The sequence below is a fragment of the Dermacentor silvarum genome, chromosome 10, assembly GCF_013339745.2.
Source record: "Dermacentor silvarum isolate Dsil-2018 chromosome 10, BIME_Dsil_1.4, whole genome shotgun sequence".
NCBI lineage: Eukaryota > Metazoa > Arthropoda > Arachnida > Ixodida > Ixodidae > Dermacentor > Dermacentor silvarum.
In genome coordinates this window covers 76,052,984-76,079,028 of record NC_051163.1, presented here as the reverse complement: position 1 = coordinate 76,079,028, position 26,045 = coordinate 76,052,984, and positions in this window count along the sequence as shown.

The following is a 26,045-nucleotide window of genomic DNA, read 5'->3' as shown; positions in this document are numbered from 1 at the left end:
TCCAGCTTCATTATTGATTTTGAATAAAGTGTTCATCTCAGTCTCTGATCTCTTTCCGTCTTACTACTTTTTATTTCTCGTCTGCACCTAAACTTTTTCCCCCAATACACTTGCAGAAAGAGATAGCGTTTTCACCCAACCTTCAACTGACAGCCATACACTGCGACCAGGGCTGTTTGCCGATGGCACTCACTGTCTCTTCGTGGGAGAACAAGAAGAAGCCCACGATGGTGATGGTGATGAGCAGTGGCAGCACTCCGAGCAAGCAGAAAACGACCAGCCCAGTGAACTGTGTGTCGGTCTTGTCCGGGTCTCGCCATCTGTCACTCGACGTGGAGTCGTCGATTCCCGCGTGAGTGGGCTCCAGAAGCAACTGACCCTGCGACTGTTCGCCTTGTGGTGTCACTCGTTAATTAAAGACGGAGCGTTAGGTCCAATTAGATTGCTACATTACACTTCAGGAATTTCTCAACACTGGTTTCCGTGCCAATTAAAATAAAATTTGCTGCAGCGAAATTTGCAACTGACACGGCCCCAAAGTTCTCCGATAATTCAAATCTCCGACAACTAGCGGTCTCTTCCCGCTGCTGACGCAGGTGCGACCACAAAGGCCATGCTCTGTCAGGTGCTGCTTCATGCTTTAAGTGAGTCGCTTGCACAGAGAGGGCGCTACATTTTCGCTGATAGGGCCGACTTAGCGGCGTGAAGTACTTGCAAAGTCTGAAATAACGGCAAAACAGTGTAACTGCGTTATTTTTGTATTGAAATGCAAAATCATTTGTTTAGGAATTGTGGGCTTCCGTGAATTATTTTGTCGAATATCTAGCATTTAAATATTAGTTAGCTGTTATTTGAAATTTTCAACCTTATGGTTCAGCATGACCAAAATGCACGGAGGAAGGAAAAACTAAGAGAGGCACTGACGTCACTCTTTTTTAAGCTCAGAGACGCCGGAAGTTGGCATTACTCCGCCATCTTGTCGGGGCAGATCTCCGCTCTTGCTTACATTTCTTGCCTTCGGTGCGCAAACACGCCGGGCTGCGCGGACGTGCGCGCGCCGTAGTTATCCGACCAACGGATCCAATCGCTGTGTTATACCATCGCGATACAGTTTCCCAGGTCATTTCATCCTAGTATTGTGCTCTAGCGTTGAAAGGAGTTCAAAATGGACTCCGCAAGTTAGACTGTGAGGCCGGTCCCCCGCTACTTTTGCCGGCTTTTCCGAAAATAAATCTGTGCATTCTCACTGCAGTGCAAGATTGCCCAGGCGATGGCCGACAGCACAGTTTACGCACATCACGACCTATGGTTAGCCCATCTGCACTTTATGAGAACAAGCGCGTATGCTGGTTGTGGCTTTATAGGAATCATTTTGCTGTATTGAACAAGTTTTAGGCGGTCGCGCACTGCGGAGATGTGACGAGCCACAGCGCCCCGAAGAAGAGGCCAGCAGAGGAGAACGTCGCTACGCCTATAAGCACATCTGACTGCAGCTTGATGTATATTGTTCTGTCGGTAAGTGAAGCTTCAAGGAAACAAAGTTCCATGGTATCCTCCGCGCGGTGCCGAGCAGTAAGCGTATATGCATGCGGCTAGCGCGTTGACCGGGCTTACGTGCGACCATTACTCAGCCGTTTGGTGCGCGTGCAGGCGTACGTTCTTCTGTCAAGCCTTGCACCGCCTCCGCCAACCTTCGCTTCCCTGCGCCCTTCGAGCACACAGATATCTGCGGTAAGGAGGGTTCATCCCTGAATTGCTCACAGCAGCCACTTCTTTCCCATCCTTCCACATGTCTGTTTTACCTGCCACAAACGCATCGTTCGCTGTCAAAAGCAGGAACACCGCGCAGCTGTCACTGAGCTGGAAGGCATTTATCGTACCTACTCTGACGCACAGCGGTTTTAGTCTGTGATGACATGTTAGCACGAATCCGCCGAAGACGGCAAATAGATTCTGAGATCGTTCTTTGTCCGTGGCGTGGTACGTGGTATATACGGCGTTGCATACGTGCTCGTTTCACGCTTTCTTCTTCTTCTAGTCCCACCTGGCCACAACAACCGCCGCGAGAGCGCCGTATAGATAACACTGCGGAAAAAAACATGGAGATTTACGCAGTCCTGCACACACGACGCCTTTGCCACGGTAGCCACCGTACGAGACCTACGGGACAGCCCACGCATCAGCACTCACCCCCATAACAAAACCGCAATTGTGCCCGTCAACATGGCCGCTACAAAGAAAAAATACTACGCGACTTCCTGTACCCTTTTCTCCTAGCGCGCGGAATGGGTATGGCCTCTCCTCAGTTTCTTCCTTCCTCCATGAAAAAATCAAACCCAGGGAGCGTTTTGGATTCCTGCTGAAGAGCTCACTGATGCTAGCTCTACGACTCGGAGCAGGCAGTAGCGCCGAGTAGTGCGCGAGCTTTGATTCAGCCGCTGCAGATTAAGATGGCCACGTAAGTTACTTAACCCATCGTAGGTGGTTTGAATGGCTGAATTGCGTAACCGCATTCTATAGTCGCGATTCGCGATTCTCTCGGCAACTTTGCTGCCAAGAGAAAAGTGTTTAGAAATGTCTAAAGAATAATCGAACAAAATACATGTATTGATTTAACGTTATACTTTCTAAAGCCCATTTCGTTCAGAATGCTGTGCAGCTAATGTACAAGTGAAATCAAGAAAGAAACGGGATGAATTATTTAACCAGACGTTTGCTACCCAGAGATCGTATGGTGTAAACCATATCTGCCAACCTGCGGACTTTAAAGATCGTAAAATCCCACTCACAAAAGATAGGGAGAAGGGCGGGGGGTCGGTAGCACGGAATTTATTTTAAAACTTGCCCTGAGCATATGCCCTTTCAGAGATACATACACACTTTAATAAAGATAACTTTCGACGCAGCGCACAAGACACATGGCTCAGCTAGTAGCAAAAAGCAACAGGTACAGGGAATAAAACAACACGTATGGGGACAAAACACAGGAGAGACAATGACCACATGGGCGTGTTTGTTCGGGTCCAAGCTTCGTCTTTTCAGCGGTGAATATACCTCTTCGTAATCACCAACCATGCCAAGAACAAGTTTTGAATTGCCCTTCATGCACATGACAGTCGCAGCAAAGAACTTGGCATTGAGACCGCGGAGACGAGCGTTCAGAGACCATGTACCAGCATCTCGTTACTCACACGCCCTTCTTTTAGATATGCGTGAGTCTATTCTCCCGGGAGCCGGGAGAATTTCTGAAACGAATTTCTCCCGGCACTCACCTCATATTGGCGCTCGGAAGTCACATGACAAACTGTCGGTAAGAACTGCCGGCGAAAACTGCCTGCAGGTGTGCACGAGAGCCTGCAGGTGTGCCCTGACCTAACATAACTTAACCTAAGCTAATCTAACCTAACCTACCGAGAGCCAATAGGAGGTGAGTGCCGGCAGAAATTCATTTCAGAAGTTCTCCCGGCTGCCGAGAGAATAGACACTGCCTTTAGATATTGACGACAGTGACCTTCGATTTTTTTCACTCTCTTTCCTTATGCAGGCCTGCACGGCATTTTTGACAGATATATGGAAGGATAAATCTCCCGCATAAGACTCACTGCACCAGAAGAGACCAAATACGGCGGCTGACCAACTGGCGTCATGACCAATTCTTTTCTTCTTTTACTTCAGCGCTCAGAATCCTCGTGCCTTGTTTGATTTGGTTTAGTGCTTATATCTATGGCACAGCCCACTACGAAGGATCGACCATGAATCTGGCGGCAGTGTTATAAAAGGGAAAAATACTTAAATAGGATTTTATAATTTAAGAATGAGATATTATATGAGTGCTACTCGTTAATATCTATTGTCATGCTATATTGTCTTAAAATTTCAAGTTTTCTTGTTGACGAAAATAAAACTATAAAATTAACATGGTAGTCTCCTTGTTTCCCTTACAAAATTAAATACGCTCCTATTGCATTGCCTAAGTGCCGACTGCCCCAGGAAAAGTATGACAGGAAGCGTATGACTAATCCAAGTTGGCGGAGGGGACCTTCTAGAAGTCGTTTTCTGTGCACGTTGAGCCTACTAAGCTCTATCAAGAAATGATCCATAGATTCAGGTTCATTGCAATAAAAACAATGCGGGTAAAGTGCCAAACCAGACATATGGGAGAAGATATATGTGCAAATGTACTATTGCGAGCAACGGTCAAAATAAAAGAGGTCAGCGCGGTATTGTGCGTGACTGAGCACAATTTAAAGCCCGAAATCAGGAACGATGATGAACAATTGTTTACATAAAAAAAGAGTTTTCGAATTGAAGGTGTGAGGGAATAATATATTAGGATTTTTTTATATTTTATCGAATCAAGGCACCTCGTTCTTCATTCCCGCGTCCATTCTAAGGCAGGAAGGTGATTTCGGTCCATGCTCACATAATCCTCCTACGCTAGAAATGTTTGTAAGAGATCATTTCAGTCAATCATGTCACCGGACACAATATTAGTGACAGCGGCCGGTCAATGGCAAAGAGCCCTTGCGAATGAGAAGTGTTGGGAATTCGGCACCTATAGGGTCCGTGAGGTGATATTACTCAATTTGCTCAAAATCTTGTCAGATGACATAACATGTCGGCGTAACGCGAGCAACTGTGCAAGCAATCGTGTGCGCAATTGAAATGACAGGATGTCACGACTGAGACGCAAACGACAGCACAACCACGAGGACAACGATGACAGTGATGGCATGACGATGACCGCGACCACGATGACATGTCTCTTGCTCGGCGCGTCACTACTTTCGCGCCTCCTTCTGAGCAGCAGTAAGTTCTCGCCTCGGAGCCATTGTGCCATATTGGAGCTCGCGCAGCTGCTCCCACTTTTATAAACAAATTGTCACCATGTGGTGGCACGCACGCGTCAACCGTCTCGAAGCGCTGTCTGCCACAAAGGAAGACGTGCAGTAAGGTTGACCCAATGGCTCCATGCACGCATTTGTGGCCGAATGGATGGAGCGTAGGGCGGCTGCGCTGACGGATCCTGGTTTTAAGCCCACCACTAGCCTACTTGAATTCGTTTTATTGAAGCGGCTCCAAGGAGGGGGAGTCATGAGCCTACCAATAAGTGACATATATAGGTAATGAATGTTTTGCAATAAAGTTTAGGGACGAACAACTCCGGTTGCTATATCCAAAAATCTGATTAGGGGGCTTTGTGAAGCGTGCTTTTTTTTTCTTTTCTTTTTTGGCACTATGTTGCACTACCTGTTACAGGTGGCACTCCCCTTAGCACTGTGCCTTACCCGAACGTGGGAGCCAACCGGTACCTCGAGCGCCACTTCCCTGAGGACCTGTTCGGAACCCCGTGCAGCGTCAGCAACCGCCTTTGTGGCTCAGCGTACCGGTACCAACGCATGGCGGTGATACCACTGCGTGGTTTCCGACGTTGTTTTAGACTGCGCTATCTTCGGGATAGGCCAATTAAAAACGGATAAACATGAAAAATCACTTCCCCCCCCCCCCTCCCGGGTATTTCCCCCGCCCCCCCCAAAAAAAACTAAACTAAAAATTGTGCGTCGATTGAGCGGTCTCGTGACGCAGCCTGCCAAGCAAAATGACACGGCAAATCGAAAACCCATAAGTTGGACAAACACTTTCTGTTAGTGTGCATGTGTTAGTGAAGCTCCTCAGCCCAAATTCTTAGTGCTATCATTTCTTGAGAGCATACTCAGTGAATATAGTGAAGTGAACTTGGTTTTGTAGGTTACTCGCTGTAGTCGCCAAGTGTGGTGTATGGGGCAGGTGTACAGGGGTGAGTTTAGGTCGTATGGCGGATGCAGCGGGTGGTAGTTCCGCAATATGTGTGGCGTGTTGTCGCAGCCATCACAAAATATGCAAGGAGGGGATCTCTCTATGATTAGTTAGTATGTGTACTTCCGCAGGTTTTGGCCGAATTATTTCGTACTTGTAGAACTCTGTAAGTACGTGAGTTCAGTGTAGAAATTGGGGAAGACCCATTTCCGCAGGGGTGTTCCCCAACTTGACTTGGACCTTCAGCAGTGGCAAAAAGGTGTATTTCAAGTTGAGAGAGAGAGAGAGAAAGAAAGACAAGGAGGTTAGCCAGTGTGAATACCGGCTTGCTACCCTGTACTGGGGAAAGGGGCAAAGGGAATAAAAGATGATAGAAGGAAAAAAAACAACATTGAAGTAAGAACATTTGCGCAATAACTCGACCCTACGCGCTACAACGTTCAAAGCCGGTCGCACAATTCACAAGCCTTTAAAAACTTCAGCAGAGCCCTTAAGGCCTTGAGTGCCGAAGTCCGTCTACACCAGTGTCCTAAAACTTTTTCTTCTGTGAGGGGGCGATTGTCCAGTTTTTCAAGCGCAGTCGCGAGCACTTTTCTTGCCACATTGTAGCGGGGACAGTCACAGAGTAGGTGCTTGATTGTCTCCTCGCGGCCACAGTTGTCGCAAGCAGGGCTGTCAGCCATTCCAATGCGGAAGGAATAGGCGTTCGTGAATGCGACGCCGAGCCACAGGCGGTACAGAAGTGTTGCTTCCGCTCGTGGTAACCCTGGTGGAAGACGGAGTTGCAGACATGGATCCAATCTGTGGAGGCGTGCGTTGCTGAAGTCACTGGTGTTCCACAGAGTCTGCGTAAGCTCGCGTGCGAGGGAACGAAGTTTTGTGGCTGCGTCTGTTCTCGACAGTGGTATGGATACAATAGGGGCACCATCGTGGGCCGATCGGGCAGCGTCATCCGCACTGTGATTTCCCGAAATTCCGCAGTGACCTGGTATCCACTGGTAGATGATGTTGTGCCCCTTGTCGGTTGCGTGATGGTGAAGTAGTCGGATGTCTGCTACTAATTGTGCGTTAGGTCCGTGGTTGAAAGGGGACAGCAGGCACTGGAAAGCTGCCTTCGAGTCACAAAAGATGGACCATGACTGTGACGATTTGGGGCCAATAAATTCCAGAGCAGCACGGATAGCTGCGAGTTCTGCAGCCGTCGATGATGTAATGTGAGACGTCTTGAATTGGATGGTGACAGATTTTACGGGAATTACCACTGCTCTAGCTGAACTTTTGGAGGAGACAGAACCGTCCGTGTAAACGTGGGTGCGTTCTCTGTGCTTTTCATGCATGAATGAAAGCACGGTTTGTTTGAGGGCGAATGACGACATGTCCGTTTTCTTTCTGATACCGGGAATTACAAGAAGGGCTTGGATTGGATGCAGGCACCACAGTGGTAGAGATGGTCGTGCTGCAGGCGTGAAGTTCGACGGTAAAGTTCCATGGCTGGCGGCAATAATCCTGCTAAACGCTGAACGAGGTCGAGCGGCAGGAATGGAGGCGAGATGATGCGATGGAAGTCGGGCGAAGTGCCGGATGTGCATCCTTAAAGCATCGACTTGAATGTACGTAGTGATGGGGTGATCATGCGCGATGGCTATTGTTGCTGCCGTGGATGCACACCTAGGAAGGCCAAGACATATTCTCAGAGCTTGAGCTTGCACAGACTGGAGGACCCGGAGGTTGGTCTTACCGGTCCCACTCAGTACAGGTAAGCTATAGCGTAGGAGACCCAGGAAGAGTGCATTATAGAGTTGGAGCATCGCCCTCACAGATGCACCCCATGACTTTCCCGCGAGAAATCTGAGAACATGGGTTACCATGGTCAGCTTCTTTTTTAGGTAGGAGATATGAGGACTCCAGGAGAGGTCTCGATTGATTGTCACTCCTAGAAAACGGTGCGTCTTCTCGTAGATGATTGGCTGTCCATTAATTTTGACAACATACGGTCTCATTGCTTTGCGCGTGAAAGCGACCATGGAGCACTTCTCCGATGACACCTCCAGACCTCGTGCTCGGAGATAACCTGATGTAACTGTGGCCGCTTTTTGGAGTCTGGCGCGCACCTGGGGACGCGTAACTCCTGATGACCCAATGCATATATCGTCCGCATAGATCGACACGTGGACGGATTGCGGAAGGGAATGAACTAGGTCGATGAGCGCTAGATTAAATAGAGTGGGGCTCAAGACTCCACCTTGCGGTACGCCACGGTAGGTGTTGTGCTGCGATGTCATACCATCCTCTGTTTGCACAAAGAATGACCTGTCCTTCAAATAGCTGATAATCCATCGAAAAACAAGGCCACCCAGGCCAACATCGCCCATAGCGTCCAGGATGGCTCGATGAGTTATGTTGTCATAAGCGCCTTTAATGTCCAGGAACATCGCCGCTGACAGTCTCTTTAGGGTTTTTTTCGTGCTGAACCGACGAGACAAGATCTATGACGTTGTCTATAGAAGAACGTCCGCGTCGGAAGCCTGCCATAGCGTCAGGGTATATCTCGTATCGCTCTAAGTACCACTCCAGACGTGTAAGCACCATCCTCTCCATCACCTTTCCTAGACAACTGGCCAGAGCAATGGGACGATACGACGCCACGTCTAGAGGTGATTTGCCTGGTTTGAGCAGAGGCACAAGGCGGCTGGACTTCCATACAGCAGGAACCACTCCTTCACGCCACGAATTATTCTACACGTCCAGAAGAGCTTGCCGAGCTGTTTGACCGAGGTTGGCAAGAGCTGCGTACGTCACCCCGTCAGGTCCAGGCTCAAGTTGAGAAATGTGTATGATGTTTAGGCGAGATGTCGTTCAGTTCTTAGGCCATTATTCATTCTTGGGTTAGAAATGATTTTTGGAGCCTTAATTAAAAGTTTATAGAAAAAAATAAGGCAGAACCTATCTCACGATAGCTGTCGACGGTAATGCGTTTAGCATTGAATTAATATGGCGACACAACGTATGGCCACCGTCAAAACCTTTTCGCCCTTCGATGAAGATGATGATGATGATTTATTGGCATCCTGTTTGAAACGGGGCAGCGAGAAATACTCACCTAGCCTGCTTGAGTTAATCAGGTATGCGATACATGTTTTTCATTTAGCATTTTGTATACATTTCCTTAATTTTTTTCTTCCTTAAAACTTCTATATCTACCTTGTACTGCTACGCTTAGCTGTAACGGATATAGTCGTATCAATCTCTTCCCTGCTTTTTTTTCACTAATACTCTCAACGTCTCTTGCTTATCTTGACTGCTCACCGGTTGATGCTTCCATCCACTTTAAATCCAAGCGCTTGTGGGAGGTGTACCTTACCCAAGGTTCTCACTGGGTGAATCCCTTCGCATTCCATGAGGATGTTCTAGGTGGTCTCCGGATTTTTTCTGCAGCATACACATGCCTCACTTGGTTGCGAATATTTGCTCCAATATGATCATTTCCTTAGGTGACCAACTCGAGCACCAAATAGCAAGGCACTGCCCTTTGTGTTACTGTGCAGATTTTCCACACTAATTTCATTCTTGGCATTCTTCCAATTCTTCATGGTGTTTTTGTTTACATTCTTTGCAACCAATTTACTGTCTCTCTTTGTCTCAATTTCTGTTTCATGACTCCTGGTAGACGTTCAACAAAGAAGAAGATGATGATTTAATGGCATCCCCTTTGAAACGGGGTGGTCACAGCCACTTAGCCTGCTTGATTTATTCAAGTATGCAATACATGTTTCTGATCTAGCATTTTTGTATACATCTTTTTAATCGTTTTCCCCCCTTCAAATTCTACCTTAATTGTACCGCTACCTATGACTGTAAGAGATCCGGTCGTATTAATTTCCTCTCTGCTTTTTTTCCACCAATACTATAACCATCTCTTACTTATCTCGACTGCTGACCGGTTGACTTTTCTGCCCACGTCAAGCCCAAGCGCTTCTGGAAGGTGTACGTTACCTATGGTTCTCATCGGGTGAATCTCTCCGCATTCCATTAGGATGTGCTGTGTGGTCTCCGGATTTTTGCTGCAGCATACACATGCTCATCTAGTTGCGAATACTTCTTCCGCTTTGTTTTTGTCCTTAGGTAACCGGCTCGAGCTTCAGATAGTAAGTCACTGCCCTTTATGTTATCGTACAGATTTCCCCCTTCTAACTTCTTTCTTCTCAGTCTTGCAAATCTCCATGGTTTGGTTTGGTTTGGTTTGGTTTGGTGCCTATAGAAATAGCAAGGTCCTTTTGGTTTCCGTTCTTTTCATCCAGTCTCTGTTTCTCTCACCTTCTTTCTGATGACTCCTGGTTGTCTAATTGCAGTTTCAGTTACCCTGTACTTGGTTGCCAACTTTCTTGACCTCTTCCTCTATTCTCTGTCCACGATTTTCAAGTACAGATACTTGTGCACTTTAGGCATCCATTTATTTTCATCCATGTTCCTGAGTATTTATTCAAAACTAATTTTTCTCTGTGCTTCTCTGACTCGAAAAGAGGCGCAACCCATGTCACTCTACACTGCCTTATTTGTGGTTTTACCATCGGCTTCCAAAGCCAACCGGCCTACTGATCTTTGGTGGGAGGCCACACTCAAAAGTAATTTTTTTGCAAATATTTGATTTTTTTGTTTTTTATATTTTAAGATCCCCCAAACATTTAACTACCTATTGCAAAAAACAGTATGTTCCTATCACGATTAGTTTGGGCGTTATAGGGAGTTGTTGAACCCGTACCCTCGTATTGCGAAACCGAAACTAAATTGCATTGGTTTCGGAAATCAGTTATATTTCTTTCTGTAATTACTATGCTGAGTAGTTTTTATTATCAGCTCTTTGTATTATTAAATGGTATTCTTATGCTTGGTTATGCGTTTACTATTCTTCTAAAATCTCTATAAAAACGGCCACAAGGGGGATCCTGACGCTCGAAGAACGTTTGTTGTTTAATGAGTGTGCAGATTCATTAGCGAAGGCTTCCCTAGGAGGTCCTTTAGTACCTGCGCTTCCCCCAACCGCCTATATCACTGCCGCTAGGTTTAGGAGATTAACAATCATGAATGAGATATATAATTCTAGTATGGCTTCGCATTGTGACTACCACCATCTACTATTCCCTTGGAATCGTAAATTCTGCCCAACACGAAAATTAGAGATTACACTAACCAGGATACGTTGCCGCATCCCGACACTAAATTTCTGTACACACAGGGCTGGTTTGGCGGCATCTCCTTTGTGTATACAGTGCGGCGAACCAGAAACTATTGATCATTTTCTCCTTGCTTGCCGACGATTCTCCTCAGTAAGGAAAAGGGTGCTTGAGGACCCTGTAAACAAACTTGGTCTCAGTATGAACGCTACCGTCTTGCTTTCGTTTGGAGCTTCCACATTGGGGTACAGCCACCAGAATGTTTGCACTGCAATGCAAAACTTTATCATTAATTCGAATCGACTGCCTTCCTAAAATAGTCAATTATAATAAGTAATTAGAAGACCAAGCAGAATTTATCTTCCTTTTTTCTTTCTTTTTATCTTTTTCTAATTTTATTTAAATCCATTTTCTCCAAACCGCCCAATTCTTGGCCGATCCCCCACGGTGGGTATGTGCCATTTGTGCTGTGGATCATCATCATCATCACCTTGATCAGGCGTCGCTTAGCTGCTGTTTAAATTGCAAATTGCGTTTTTGCAACGCTCGCAGTTGTGAAGGCATAAAAAGTAGACCACTTAGACCCCTTTTTAAGTAGTATGGCAAAGGTCAGAGTGCACAGAAGACGCAAACGTAAGTTTGCCGGGAACCAACACACGACGAAGCGTCTGTCTCCTGAGCTAGTGGACGCGGGCGTTTCAGCAAGTGCCAAGAAGCTTGGGAACATCGAGAAAAGCTATGAAGCTCTGTTGCCAGATCCTGCTCTCCAAGGGAACAGGATAGTTGACTTTGATATCCTTTGTTCAGTTTTTTCAGTGCTAGCATGCCCTGAATGCAAGAATTCATCACTGAAGCTGGAAGAACGCTCTCATCAAGGGATTTGCTCTACCTGTGCAGTTGTGTGTGCTGTGTGTGGCTTCGAGCATTCGTTCAATACATCGAAAAGAACGGTGCGTGCTAATGATAACAATGTTCGACTGGTGTATGCAATGCGCCAGTTAGGTAAAGGGCATGCAGGTGCGTTCTCCAAAGTGATGAACATGCCTCCCCCTGCGCGCCATTCCGCCTACGACAGAACATCATCTCAACTGTCTGCAGCAGCTGAAAAAGTAGCATCGAAGTCGATGACTGATGCTGCTGCAGAAGTTTGTCGTGTCATAAGGAGTGATGAGTGCGGTGTTTCAGGTGACGGAACGTGGCAGAAGCGTGGCCATTCTTCTTTGAACGGCTGTGTGTCGGTGATTTCTGTTGACACAGGAAAAATTATTTATGTTGAGGCACTTTCCAGCACATGCATGGCTTGCAAAACCAAACGAAAGTTGAACCCAAACAATGCTTGATACAAGGAGTGGAAGGCGAGTCACACTTCCTGCCAAGCAAACCATAAAGGAAGTGCAGGTAGTATGGAGATGGTTGGTTTGTACAGAATATTTGAGCGATCACAAGCCACACGAGGCTTGAAGTACCTGGAGTACTATGGTGATGGTGACTCAAAGAGCTATGCCACTGTAAAGGACATGTATGGAGAAAACAGCGTGCAGAAACTTGAATGCATTGGGCATGTTCAGAAGCGTGTCGGCTGCCGCCTGAGGAAACTCAAGAAAACAGTGCGGGGACTTGGAGGTAAAGGAAAGTTGACTGATGCCCTTATTGACCGCCTTCAAAACTACTATGGGATAGCTATAAGAGCTAATGTGGGAAAACTTTCGGAGATGAAACAAGCCACCCTGGCCAGCCTCTTCCACTGCAGCTCTACAGATGCGCAACCAAGACACGGCCTGTGCCCAGTAGGACCGAACAGCTGGTGCGGCTACAAAAAGGTCGAATCCCTCGGCCAAGGGAAGTACGTCCACAAAGGAGGACTTCCGAATGATGTGCTGAGCAGAGTAAAAGCTGTGTACAGCGATCTCTGCTCGGATGAACTTTTATAAAAAAATTTTCATTGCAAGACACAAAATGCAAATGAATGCTTCAATGGATTTATATGGCAGCGGGCTCCCAAGGAGGTGTATGTCAGCTTGCCTACAATACGGTTTGCCTTACATGACGCTGTTGCACATTTTAATAGTGGTAGCATAAGCACCCTGGACACACTGAGGCAGGCTGGCATTGAACCAGGGTACTACAGGACAAGAGCTTGCAATGCCAGAAACCACCAGCGCATGCAGAAGGCTCTACGCAAATCAACTGACGAGACAAAATGGGCTAGGAAGAAAAGGCGAGCAGCAGCACGAACAAAAGGAGACTCTACTGCATCTCACGAGGGCCCCACCTACGAGCCTGGTGCATTTTAGGCCTGTGTTTTTCACATGTTTCACATGGTTTGAACTCTTTATGTTTTTCTCAAAACAAGATTTTGCTTCACCTCATGTTACGCAAACGGTGACAACTTTTTTTTATATGAATATTTTGAAATTGAATTTTGCACACTCATTCCTCACATACAGATGTGTGAAAGGAACCACGATGAAAAACACTGATGCAATAGTTATGACTTTAGAGCCCATTTTGCAAATAAATGTGACCAAAACTGGTCATTTTTCGAACTTTGTTTAGTTTTTGGAGGATTTCTTTTTTAGTGTCTATCACATTATGTTTATCCTGGTTCATTTCATAGGGCATACATTTAGCTACACATATGCCAAAGCTTTCCTCAATTCCTCATTTCAGCAGTTACTTATCATTGCTGGTGCGACTACCAATTTTAGCACATTTCTTTATTAGAACTGACTCCCTGAAAAAAACTTGAACTCTTTATTGCACTTTAAATAGTGAAATATGTTACTTAAGACGTGCTTAATGGGCCAAAAATGATTATATTCCTGGCTGCTGAATTAAAAAAATTTTTTTTGAGTGTGGGCTCCCACCTTCTACTGAACCCGACAAGATATCCGATTTTAAGCATAGAATAGCATTTGCGAACGTTAGCGCTGGCACCGTTACTCCTTCCCAGATTCCACGCACCACCTTATACTTATTGTGGCCCCACAGTGCTCTGTGTTTCATTATTGCTGCATTCCGCTTCACTTTATTTTCAGATTATCTTGGTGGGTGCTTGTGATCAAACGTGCTGGGCATCTTGCGTCTTTGGAGACCTTCAAGGCCTCCATGCGCTGGCCGCGTTTACACGTAAGTACTGTGCCAGCACGGCGGTGCTAGTGAAGACGACGCTAGTCCACTTAGAAGCTATCGCAGTAATATTCGCAGTTTCACCCAAAGGCAAAGTATTGAAAGCAATCGAAGCGAATAGTGAGGAGGTCGAGCTCATCTAACGGTGCTCTCAAAATACGTGGATACGTATTGTCAGAGCATCGTGAAAGACTCGAGTACGTGTACGAGATGAGACCAACTGAATACTGTTCGCCTTTGTAAGCGCCCAGTAGGGTAAATAGGTAGATGCGGTCGTGCTGGAACGGGGGGGGGGGGGGGGGGGGCTATGCGCGCTCTAGTGTGGCTGTGGATAAATTTAGCTTTACGTTGGTATTCTGTATTCGTTTCACTCAAAGCAGAGTATGCACTACGATGCGGTATGAATGAGGCTGCTCAGCAGGAACGACCATGTCAGCAGAGGAAGCTTCAGAACGGTGCCCTCGCTATGCCAGGGCTGATTGATCAGAGCGCGACGGTGCATCTACCTGGCTTCGTTATTTTTGCAGACAAGCGCTTTGCGCGCCCCCTGGAAGCCTCCTAACCATCCGCACACGGGCCGCGCATGCGCTGTCGATACCAGATGGCACGACGGTGAAAGAGCGCCTCGAGTTTCCGTGTAATGGCTATCGCGCTAAACATATTTGTCTGCGTAATTGTATCTTGACTGCAATACTCGTATATTGTGATCATGCGGCCAAAAAGGAAAGTTTCGCTTCAAGATTTCAGCCTACGTTTTTCGAGCGCATTCTCGCTCGCAAATGCTACGTTTCGCACCTTGTAGAAACGTGACTAGGCAAGGAAGAAAGAAGACGAAGAACAGAAGCAACAAAATTCAGCCACAAGGGACGAGACCTAGTGCATCCTGCCCGATCATCAAGGGCACAAGGACACCAACTATCTGGCGAAGCGCACTCCCCCCTCTGGCGACTTAGGTATGGACGACGTTCAAAAACACGACGTGAAGACAGCCGGCGGCTACACCGCGAGTCCTCCAGCTACGAGCCATAAGGGCAGCGTTAGGCGTCGTAGAAAAGCCAGAGATTCGGACGACGCTGTGGCAGACGACGTGAAGGCACAGGAGTGTCTGCGATCACCCAGTGATTCGGACGACGTCACGGTAGACGACGCGAAGACAGCTGCGCGTCGCCAAGCCAGAAGCGATACGGACGTCATAACGGCACACGACGCGAAGGCAGCCGGTGGCTCTACAAGTCCTTCAACTACGACCGACGAGGACGGCGTCAGGAGTCCTCGAAAGGCCAGTGATTCAGACGACGCTGCGGAAGACGACGTGAAGACAGCTCGGCGATCGGACAGCGATTCGGAGGACGACGTTACGGTAAACAACGCGAAGACAAATACGCGACGCCAAGCCCGAAGCGATACGGACGTCGTTACAGCACGCGGTGTGAAGGCAGCCGGGCGTACCGTCACGAGTCCTCCAGCGTTGAGCAACATGAACGTCATTACAGCGGATGACGTGAAGAAAGCTGGGACTGCCGTCACGGCTGCCGCAGCAGCCGCTGCCGTCGCAATGCGCCTAGCTGACCAGCGGGGAGTCGACGAGGCCGCGGCGCTGCGCGCAAGACAGTGCAATGCAGACCCTTGCGTTGTCTGCATCGTGGCGATCATCGGTTTACTCCTCGTCTACCGCCTGTTCCTAAGGTAGCCATTCGACTGACGTCGCAGCCGTCGGGGTATAAAGCAAGTGGTGCGGCCGCAGAACACGTCTGCGGAACACTCTAACCCTCGCGAACTGCGTTTGATTGACTAATAGTCACACTCGCTCTCCCTGTTGGTCAGAATTTTCTATATTACGCTCAGCCCGATTTGTGTGTAATGCCACAGTGGTCCAGGAGAAATTGCAATGAAATCGTCATCCAAGTATTACCAAGGTTCTGGTCGTACGAATAAGCTGTCCCACAATACGCAGCTATCGTTGCGTTTTATTCCCCTGCCCTTCGTATTCTGTGCAAACCTTAAACTATACATGATTCGCTGAGAAGAAGCTGTAGCAAACATTCTTAAGGTTGGGCGTTTATCAGGCTCACATTTACGCTCTCGCACGCGGTCGCTGCATAGGACATGGTGTTTCAGTGATCTACAATCGCTGCATCACGTACCTAATACCAGTTACAATGGAATATAATGTACTAGTATTATACAAACAGAAATAGCGAAGTGGTCGTAAGACGAAATATTTTTCTAAGAAAATATACCAAAGAATGAATGTTATAGCCACTATCACTTAAACACTGTATACAGCTAAACGCCATATTGCCAAAAATGAAATGCGTCCTGTGCGAAGCGTGTGGCGTTTATGCAGCCGTGTTAATCTCTCGCGCTTCCTACTTAAGGTCCCTAAATAAAACATGTACGCTTGTTTTATCTAGGGACCTTATTCCTACTGATCATGCTGTGCCATCCAGCGGGCCCGCGGAAATCGCGCATAGCGCCAGTGTGAATATATGCAGAAAGGTCACAGTTTGGGCTAGTTCGTATTACATAGTCTAATGACCGCCTTCGGGAACATGCCAACAACGTATACGGAACAAAAAAAGACGTTTTTTTTTGGCTATACATTGTAATAGTTGTGGTTTTACCCCAGTGTTTGAACGCGTGCACCACGGTAATTTATAAGCACAATGATGTGCGTGCTCGGGTTATAGTCGAAGCGGCTCAAATGAAACGAGAGGAGTGCGTGTATGTCAGTAAACCTGCGTCTTTATCAGAAAACGAACTGACTCTCTTGGAATGGGACGATTGATGCGATAGGCGTTCGCGGTGATTTGATTAGTCGTTAAGTGCTAACGCCCCACGTTTGGCGAAGGTCTTGTTTCCGCACTTGGCGGTTTTCTCCCCTCATCTTTTAATACTGCCTTTCTAGCAACGTATATAAAAATCTTCGGTTTTCAGCATTAAACTCAGTTGGAAGTAAGCGCATGTCTTTGTTTATCGTCGTCCCGTCTTCATTTGCGCTTTTAACTTATTAGACTACATGTATTCAGACTAGATTGTCTCAATAAACGTGTCGCGGGTTCAATTCCGCCTAGCACCGGATACATTTTAAAGGATTGATATGTGATTGAAGAGCCCCACTTATCCAAAGACACAAACTCAGCGATGTCGATCTAAGTTGGCATAAAAAAGGTTCATTGAAGAGCCACAAATACCCAGTGACACATTCCCATTGAATCATGTTTGCGTCAAAGAGTTTCATTGAACGGCTACACATAGTCTGCGGCACATGCCCCGGGACCCAAGTTGGCATAAAAGAAATTCACTGAACAGCTGCATATAACCAGTAAGACATACCTACGGTTGGTTTTGAACCACGTTCCCTCAGCACCGCAACTCGATGCTGTGACCACTAGTCATTGGACTATATACAGGGTGTTTCAACGAACACTTTCAAAAATCCTTAAAGGTTGCCCGTGGCAGATAGCACAATTCTAGTTCATGGGCTGGTCTACTCGAAGAGGCGGACATTACTTCCACAAGAAATTGAAATGCATAATAAAATAATTACCAAAAATTCACTAATTAAGTTTTTAACTAATTACCTGATGGCCCATATTGCAATTTACAAATTGTAGCCGTGGAGTTCGCAAGGCGGATTCACTTGGAACGTATTCTCGGGATGACAGCAGTTTCGAGATATTAATTCCCGAACTTTGTGGAGAAATGCATTGGCTTTCCAGTTAATTCCTTAACAAAACGTCGCTTTATGCATTGAAACACAAAGTTAACTGGAACGCCAATGCATTTCTCCGCCAAGTTCGGGAATTATTATATCGAAGCTGGTGTCATCCTGAGAATTAATTACAAGTGGATCCGCTTTGCGAACTCCACGGCTACAATTTGTAAATTGCAATATGGACCATCAGATAATTAGTTAAAAACTTAATTAGTGAACTTTTGTTCATTCGTCGATTATGCATTTCAATTTTTTTGTGCAAGTAATGTCCGCTTCTTTGAGTAGACCAGCTCATTAACTAGAATTGTGCTATCTGCCACAGGCAACCTTAAATAAATTTTGAAAGTGTTCGCTGAAACACCCTGTATATGCATATATACATATTGAGCCAAGTTGGCGGGAAAACGGTTAGAGACATAGTCAGGTGGACCTGACAGTCCCCTAAATGTGCGCGAGCTTTCCAACGAACGCTAATCGCATTACGAAGTAATTGGTAAAGGTAATCGGCACCCTTGAAACTATAACATACACCAACTATAATATATAGTCGTGTGCCTTCCGCTGCAGCGAAAGGCGCAGCGGAAGGCGTGTAGTAGGCGTGACGCCGACAGCATGACAAAAGTCAGATCACGAAGGTAAAACAACGACGCTGAAACGACTACTACGGCATCACGACAACGAGAACATAAATAGTGGCCCACGCTGCGGTAGACAACTTGGTCCGCTGGGTCGGATAGATAGATAAATAGATAGATAGATAGATAGATAGATAGATATATAGATCGATCGATAGATAGATAAATAGATAGACAGATAGACAGATAGATCGATAGATAGATAGATAGATAGATAAATAGATAGACAGTTAGATAGATAGATAGATAGATAGATAGATAGACAGATAGATAGATAGATAGATAGATAGATAGATAGATAGATAGATAGATAGATAGATAGATAGATTAATGGAAGGCTTAGAATTGGAACTGTTTTAATACATCTAAAGCCTGCAATTCCGGCTTGTAGAAAATCATCGGGTCTCGCTCAACAACGATCATGATAACAAGCACGCCAGATGGCGACGATATAGGTGTGGCAAGCAGAATAATTATGCACCTAATAGCTGATCAGAATTGGCGCGCTTCTTCGCGTCACTGGTTTGTGAGTAATATGTGATCAGCTTCGAGGACAAACGGTTAATAGTTGCGATCGCCACTCTGTGGCGCCCGGTCAGCTGCATCTTTCACGGTAGTTAAAGAGAAAACAGCATGAGCATGCTAACATTGCGCCTCAATCATGAATTATCCGTGGCGGTGGACCATTTGCGAGTTTATTAGCGTGATCATAAGATGAACAGCTCTCCATTGATTTCCATAAGTTACGAAACAAAATGTTTGTGTATGGGTCCCTTTTAAGGACAATGTTGATATTATTGCCATCTGAGGAGCAAGTTTGTTTCGGAACATCTCTGTTTGGAAACGACTAGCTACGAAAACGTTAGGTATCCTTTTAAACTTGTAGGTTAGAGTTTATTCCCTCTCTCTCATTCAAGTACATTCGTGCTAAAGCCCCATTAACATTTCTTGCGCAAATGCTTGCTTCGTTTCAATGGTATTTGAAAACACAGGAGGTGATCCATTGGGCTAATTTTGCTCTTAAACTTGCTTTGAAAGTATTCTGCCCTGTTCGTCTTTACTCGTAACACCACATAGATGCCGCAGCTGAGTAATTCCTCAGTGGCAGTAGCGCTTTATTGAGGCGCAGACTGGCGTAAACGTTCTGTTTAGTGGCGCGACGTTCTTCGCTCTATAATATAGTTTCATGAGTACCGAATACTTTGACCAATTATACTGTAATGCGATTAGTGTTCTTTGGAAAGTTCACGCTGTCAACACTTTGGGAAGTCTAGGTGCTACACAGAACATTAGTTGCTTCGCTTCATTGACAACCTCAGGCGCCCCTTATAAAAATGACTATTGAAATGTTGTTGGCATATTGTTGAGGAATTGTTGACACAATATCCTTTCAATAATATCTCAATAGTTATTGAACGTACACAAAATACCTCACCAATAAAGTTGTTGAGCGCTTCACAACAGCAAAGTCATTGACTAATTATTGTTGACATATTGTTGAATAATGTTGAGTACTATTGAGAATTGTTGAGCAATATTGACATTGAATATATGTCTGAAACACACACGCATAGGTGTGTATGTGTTTTACACATATATATTGTTTTATTGTTCACTTAACCACCACTAAATATATAGAGTATCACATAACTCGAACCAAAGGCCTATCTCTCAAGTCGTAACTGGGGGAGCTTGCGGCAAGACGACGCTGCCGCAGGCGTTCCGCTTCGTTTGCCCTAAATTCAGGGTCGGCGGCTCTTCGCTGACGTTTCACCTGGGCTTCGGAAGCCGTCACGCTAGAATCAGCATGCTAGAATCGGACGACAAGCTTCGCTTACTAGAATCGGACGACAAGCTTTGCTTACGTAAGATATGCCTTTGCTTACGTAAGATGCTTACGGCGACAAGCTTTGCTTTCAGATATATATTCAATGTCAATATTGCTCAACAATTCTCAATAATATTCAACATTATTCAACAATATGTCAACAACAATTAGTCAATGACTTTACTGTTGTGAAGCGCTCAACAACTTTATTGTTGAGGTATTGTTGTGTACGTTCAATAACTATTGAGGCATTATTGAAAGGATATTGTGTCAACAATTCCTCAACAATATGCCAACAACATATCAATACTCAATTTTATAAGAGACTCCATTTTCTCGACAGAGGAAGAGCTCTTGACTTTCTCTCTTTGGGTCCCACGTATGACAGGGGCAGTTCAAAGAAGCGTTACAGGTCCCCGTGCCCACAGGGGATATGTGACATTGGGCTTGGACCCTTTCTGCACTGCCTCCAGGATGGGCCCACTTTAGCTACCCCTGTATCTATCTGCCTTTTGAACGTCGCTATTGGAAATGACAAATAAAACTTCAGCGTAACAGAAGTTACAGCTTGTCAAGAAACATTGGGAAGAACTCGCAAGCAATATTTTTTTTGTAATTTGTTTGGAGAGTAAGTAGCATGTTTAGTAAAGGGTTTGTACCAGAGACTGCATTTTTTCAAGTTTGACTGGTTGCTCGGATGATCTCGTTTTGTTCTCGCAACTTGTCATAGTGGTTTTTGATTTGTGGCAAAGCCAGTGTCAAGCAGACACCATTTACTTTTTTGTTTGCTCATATGTTTTGTTTATATCAAGTACAATGTATTGCATGTACGGTAGGTTATATTGCACTCTACGTCCATACCACAGTTGTACTCGTGCCTACGGGTGACTAAATTTCATTTTCAACTTGCCGGCATGTTCTCGTTTTGAGTGCCCGGATAAGAGCTTTGACTTTTGGCTCAAGGTCACTTGAAGATCGCCGACAATGGGAGCTAAAAGCATTTCATGCTTAAAAGAGTAGGCAACCTTAAACTTTGACTTAGGTGTTTCTTTTGGCACTCGCATCCCGGCGTTGGTGTTCTGTGCTTTGGTAAGCAGTAATAATTGATTCCTGATGAATTATAATTATTCCAGACACTTCAGTAACTCAACTTGAACTAAGCTTATGCTTTGATATCATGTCTCTAAAGAAACCGATGGATTTTGCACTGTATTATTTTTTTAAATTTTTTTCCTAATTTATTTTTAATCTCGTCTCAGCTAATGAGTTATAATTATCCCAGACACTTCAGCAAGTCAGCTTGCAACAAAACTTATGCTTTGATATATCTATAATGAAAGTCATGAATTCTGAACTGAACCATTTTTTTCTTTTTTTCTGATTTACTTGGATTGCGTCGCCGGTCGTCTCAGCTAATTAATTCTAATTATTCCAGACACTTCAGTAACTCAACATATAGCTAAACTTATGCTCTGATATCATATCTATAATGAAATTCGTGAATTTTGTACTGTACTATTTTTTCGATTTATTTTCACCTCCTGATCATCTCAGGAGGTGAACCGGAAGTACTGTCCAAAGAACAAATGACACTCGACGCTTCTGCCACTAAAAACTCCCGATACAGCTTTCTATTGTTCAATACGTGCAACAGAAAAGTGATTTTTTTCTTTTTCTTTTTTTCCGAGCGTGAAAGAAGTCCGCGAATACACGCAAAATTTCCGCAAAACTAGCCGCTCGAGGCACTATGCGTGTATCCGCGGGCTTCTTTCACGCTCGGAAAACACTTTTATGTACCACGTATTGGGCAACAGAAGCTGTATCGGGAGTTTTTTCCTGTTGCTGTATAATTTTCTGATTGACACTTTTCATCTAAATATAATATCCGAGAAGCTAATTATTTATTATTAATTGAATAATAATTATTATTTAAAATGATTATCTAATTATTTATCTAATGCAAAAATTTCAATATCTGTAAGCGACGGCAAAGAACATTACCTTGGTTCTGTCCAGCTACGTGGAATTTGCATATATTTAAGTGTCGGTGCAAGAAAGTTACGAAAATCTTTAAAAATCACTTGTAGGAACTAGGTACCATAAATCTTATCGCTTAGCTTGGTTATTCGAAGAAACGGACATTAGTAACACAAGAAATTGAAACTAATATTCTAATAATTAACAAAAAATGACTAATGAACTTTTTAGTTAATTATTTTACGACATATTGCAATATATGAATTGTAGCCGGTGAGTTTGCAAGACGCATCCACCTAAAATGAATTTCCAGGATAACACCAGTTTCGAGATATTATTGCCCAAAGTGTGGGACGAAATACATGGGCGTTTTAGTTACTTTTGTGCTTTAATGTATAAAACGGCATTTTGGTAACAAAGTAAGAGTAACAACAGTGCATTTTTGCGGCGAGTTTGATGGCGCATATCTCCAAATTGGTGTCATTCTGGAAATTCATTCCAAGTGGATACGCCTGACAAGCTCACCGGCTCAAATTCGTAAATCGCAATATGTGTCGTAAAGTAATAAAATAAGAAGTTAATTAGTGATTTCTTGTTAATTAGCTGAATCTATGTTGCGATTGCGCGTGCTACTAATGTCCGCCTTATCGCTTAACCCAGCTCAATGATAAGAATTATGCTACCTGCCACAGGCGATTTCTAAAAATTCCGTAAGACTTAAAGATGACCACCCTGTATATATATATATATATATATATATATATATATATATATATATATATAGACACAAAATTGGAGCACAAGACAAACGTCTCAACAAGCAGTGACCAATGACCGATGATTGGGCACCCCCTGGATTCCCATCGGCTTCTATTGTAAGTGGCCAGTGCCCTGTGTGCCCTGTCTGTGTCAGAAAACGGCATTGCCTCCATGTTCAATATGGGCAAGATGGTGGGAAAAGTAGTATGCAATCATAATAAACAAATATGTTTTTAAAGAGTGCGTTTCGTTTAGTTGGTAGCCCTTAGCGCACAATAGAATGAAACAAGTTTGGGTGATCTCTGCGACGTGGTGTCCATATTTTACATGAAAGCCTAGGTCTTTTTTGTAACACGTAGAGACGGGGTGCTGGCCAGTGTGTTGGGAAACTGCTTGGCCACTACGCACAATCTACGCTGTTATACTTTGCCGGTGGCAAATCATAGCGCAGAAGCACAGGTACAAATGTTTAATCAATGGGACGGCATGCTGTCTACCGTTTGTCATGATGTCAAACTAACAAGCATGAACAGCGACAATTGTGTACGTTGTTGGTTCGTAGTTTATTTCGCGCCGGTTGCTTCACGTATTAAAATAAATATTTCTTTTTAATACAAACGATTAAAACTGTGCGCGCACACAGGGCGCGACATTTGCGACGTTTGAATTTTGCACTATTTCCCGCGCGCGCCGTACGTGCCCGGCCGGCGCACTGCGTTACCGCGATAAAGAAAATAGTTCCTCAAGGAAGCTAAGCAGACTCCTGCAACTTTCATACTCCTGCAAACCACATAAATTGTTAAGAAATACCTTTATATTAGAAGATTTGTTAATAAATATTGCAATTCATGTCTATGAAAGCGTGGATTTGTATGCGCGTTTTTGTGTGAATGCGCGCTTGCGCTGTTGACTCTTTGGAGCATTCCAGAACTTTGTGCGTGCGGCGGTATGTGTGCGGGTTGCGTGATGAGTTTCCTGCGTTTTCTGAGCCCTTTGCCTCGCTGTGACATCTTTTGTATATTTCAACCTGTTGCTCGCTCTTTATGGGCTACACGTTGCCTCGAAGATCACCATGATCGCCTCCGACTCAGCCAAATCGAAGGTGAGTGAGTGTTTCGAATTCCACTTGCTCGTTCATTGCGACGCTTTCAGCAAAAGTGCGTAGAGAGCCCGTGCGTGTCTTCCACGCGCCTCTGTGCTCGTTTTCATTACTAGTACTATCCTTCCGTTGCGAGAATTGGTTGTGCAGCACTAGATTTGTTATATTGAGCATGAAGTTTTGTCCTGATTTAACTTCACAGCGCGCTTGCGGCGACGTAAAGCAGCTATGTGGAGCCAGCTAAAACAGGGCATGTTGTGCGCGCCACGATTTTTGGTACGGTGTTCCAGCACCGATTGAAATTAGCCTTATTAATGAGCGCTCGTGCTCTGCCGTTTTGGTGAGCAGCTGTGTGGAGCCAGCTAAAACAGGGCATGTTGTGCGTGCCACGATGTTTGGTACGGTGTTCCAGCACCGATTGAAATTAGCCTTATTAATGAGCGCTCGTGCTCTGCCGTTTTGGTGAGCAGCTGTGTGGAGCCAGCTAAAACAGGGCATGTTGTGCGTGCCACGATTTTTGGTACGGTGTTCCAGCACCGATTGAAATTAGCCTTATTAATGAGCGCTCGTGCTCTGCCGTTTTGGTGAGCAGCTGTGTGGAGCCAGCTAAAACAGGGCATGTTGTGTGCGCCACGTTTTTTTTTTTTTTTTTGGTACGGTGTTCCAGCACCGATTAAAATTAGCCTTATTAATGAGCGCTCGTGCTTTGCCGTTTTGGTGGAAACAATGCGACGTGAAATAATCCGAACTGTACTGTAATCAAATATATTTCGTTCGCGCAACGCCGTCCATTGACGTGCATCTACTACATGGCGTGTCGGGATCGGCGAAAATATGCGCGGGGCGTTTTGCCGTTCGAATGTATTCTGCTGCGCTGTTCGCTTCAGGATCGAGCGCCCAGAGTCCGCTGACACGCCGTGCGGTAGACACGCGCTGTGGCGCGATAATAATAAAGAAGTACAAGGGCGTATATGTGATTCTATGTGATAGGTGAGATAAGAAAGGGCTGATGGCAGCGAATGCTGTGAAATCATCAGGTTATGTGTGGTTTGTTTTCCGCCGGTAGGCGCGCGGTGAACTTTTTTTTTTAGCCATTATCTCCCTTCGACGCCGTCGAGTACTTCGCGCTAACGCCTTCGCGTAGGCGCTCTATATTCACGGAAAAGGCAGATTCTGTGGGATTCTATGTTCTGCTTTAGAGGGATGAAACATTCAAAATAACGTCATCGTGTGAAGTTTCAGCCTTTGGCCCTTCAGTAACTCATTGATTTAACTAAGTTCGAAAATCAGTAAAGGAACGAGATGCTTGGGCATATTTGCCGTGTCGTCCCACTGTGCTTCCAGTGGCATGTAGGCGTTATCGACATATGTAAAAAATTAGCAAGGCTTTTTATGAGATAGAAGTAGACAGCTATGTCAATAAGTTATTTTTGCTTTGAATTCACAGTCTAAAGAGGAGAGAGAGTGAAAGGGGAGCGTATCCTTGTGAACTAAATGACGCTTTGACATAAGCTTGGAACAATGGTTTGTTGGTGGAGCAGTTCTGTGGAATACTTAGAGAGTAAGCAAATTGCAGTAGCAGCAGTTAGACGGGGAGTAAAAAAATGCAACACTGGTTTTATATGAACGAGCTACCTTTAAGATGTGGCCACAACAGTTCAGTAGATGAGCAAAATAATTTTAAAAATTTTGGAGAGAAATTAAAAATAATTTATTTGCCCACCTCACACTGCCAGTGGCAAGAGCAGCCATGCTTTAATGTTTTCAATCAGTCATTTATATCCATCCATTTATGTCGGCCTAATCGTCCATGTAGATGTTTTGATTGTTGCTTTTGAGTTATCGTGGCATCACATTTTAATACTGACATCTGTTTTCAGAATCAAAATGAGCCTGGAGACGCCACAGCCGGAATGCGAAAGGTGAATTTTTG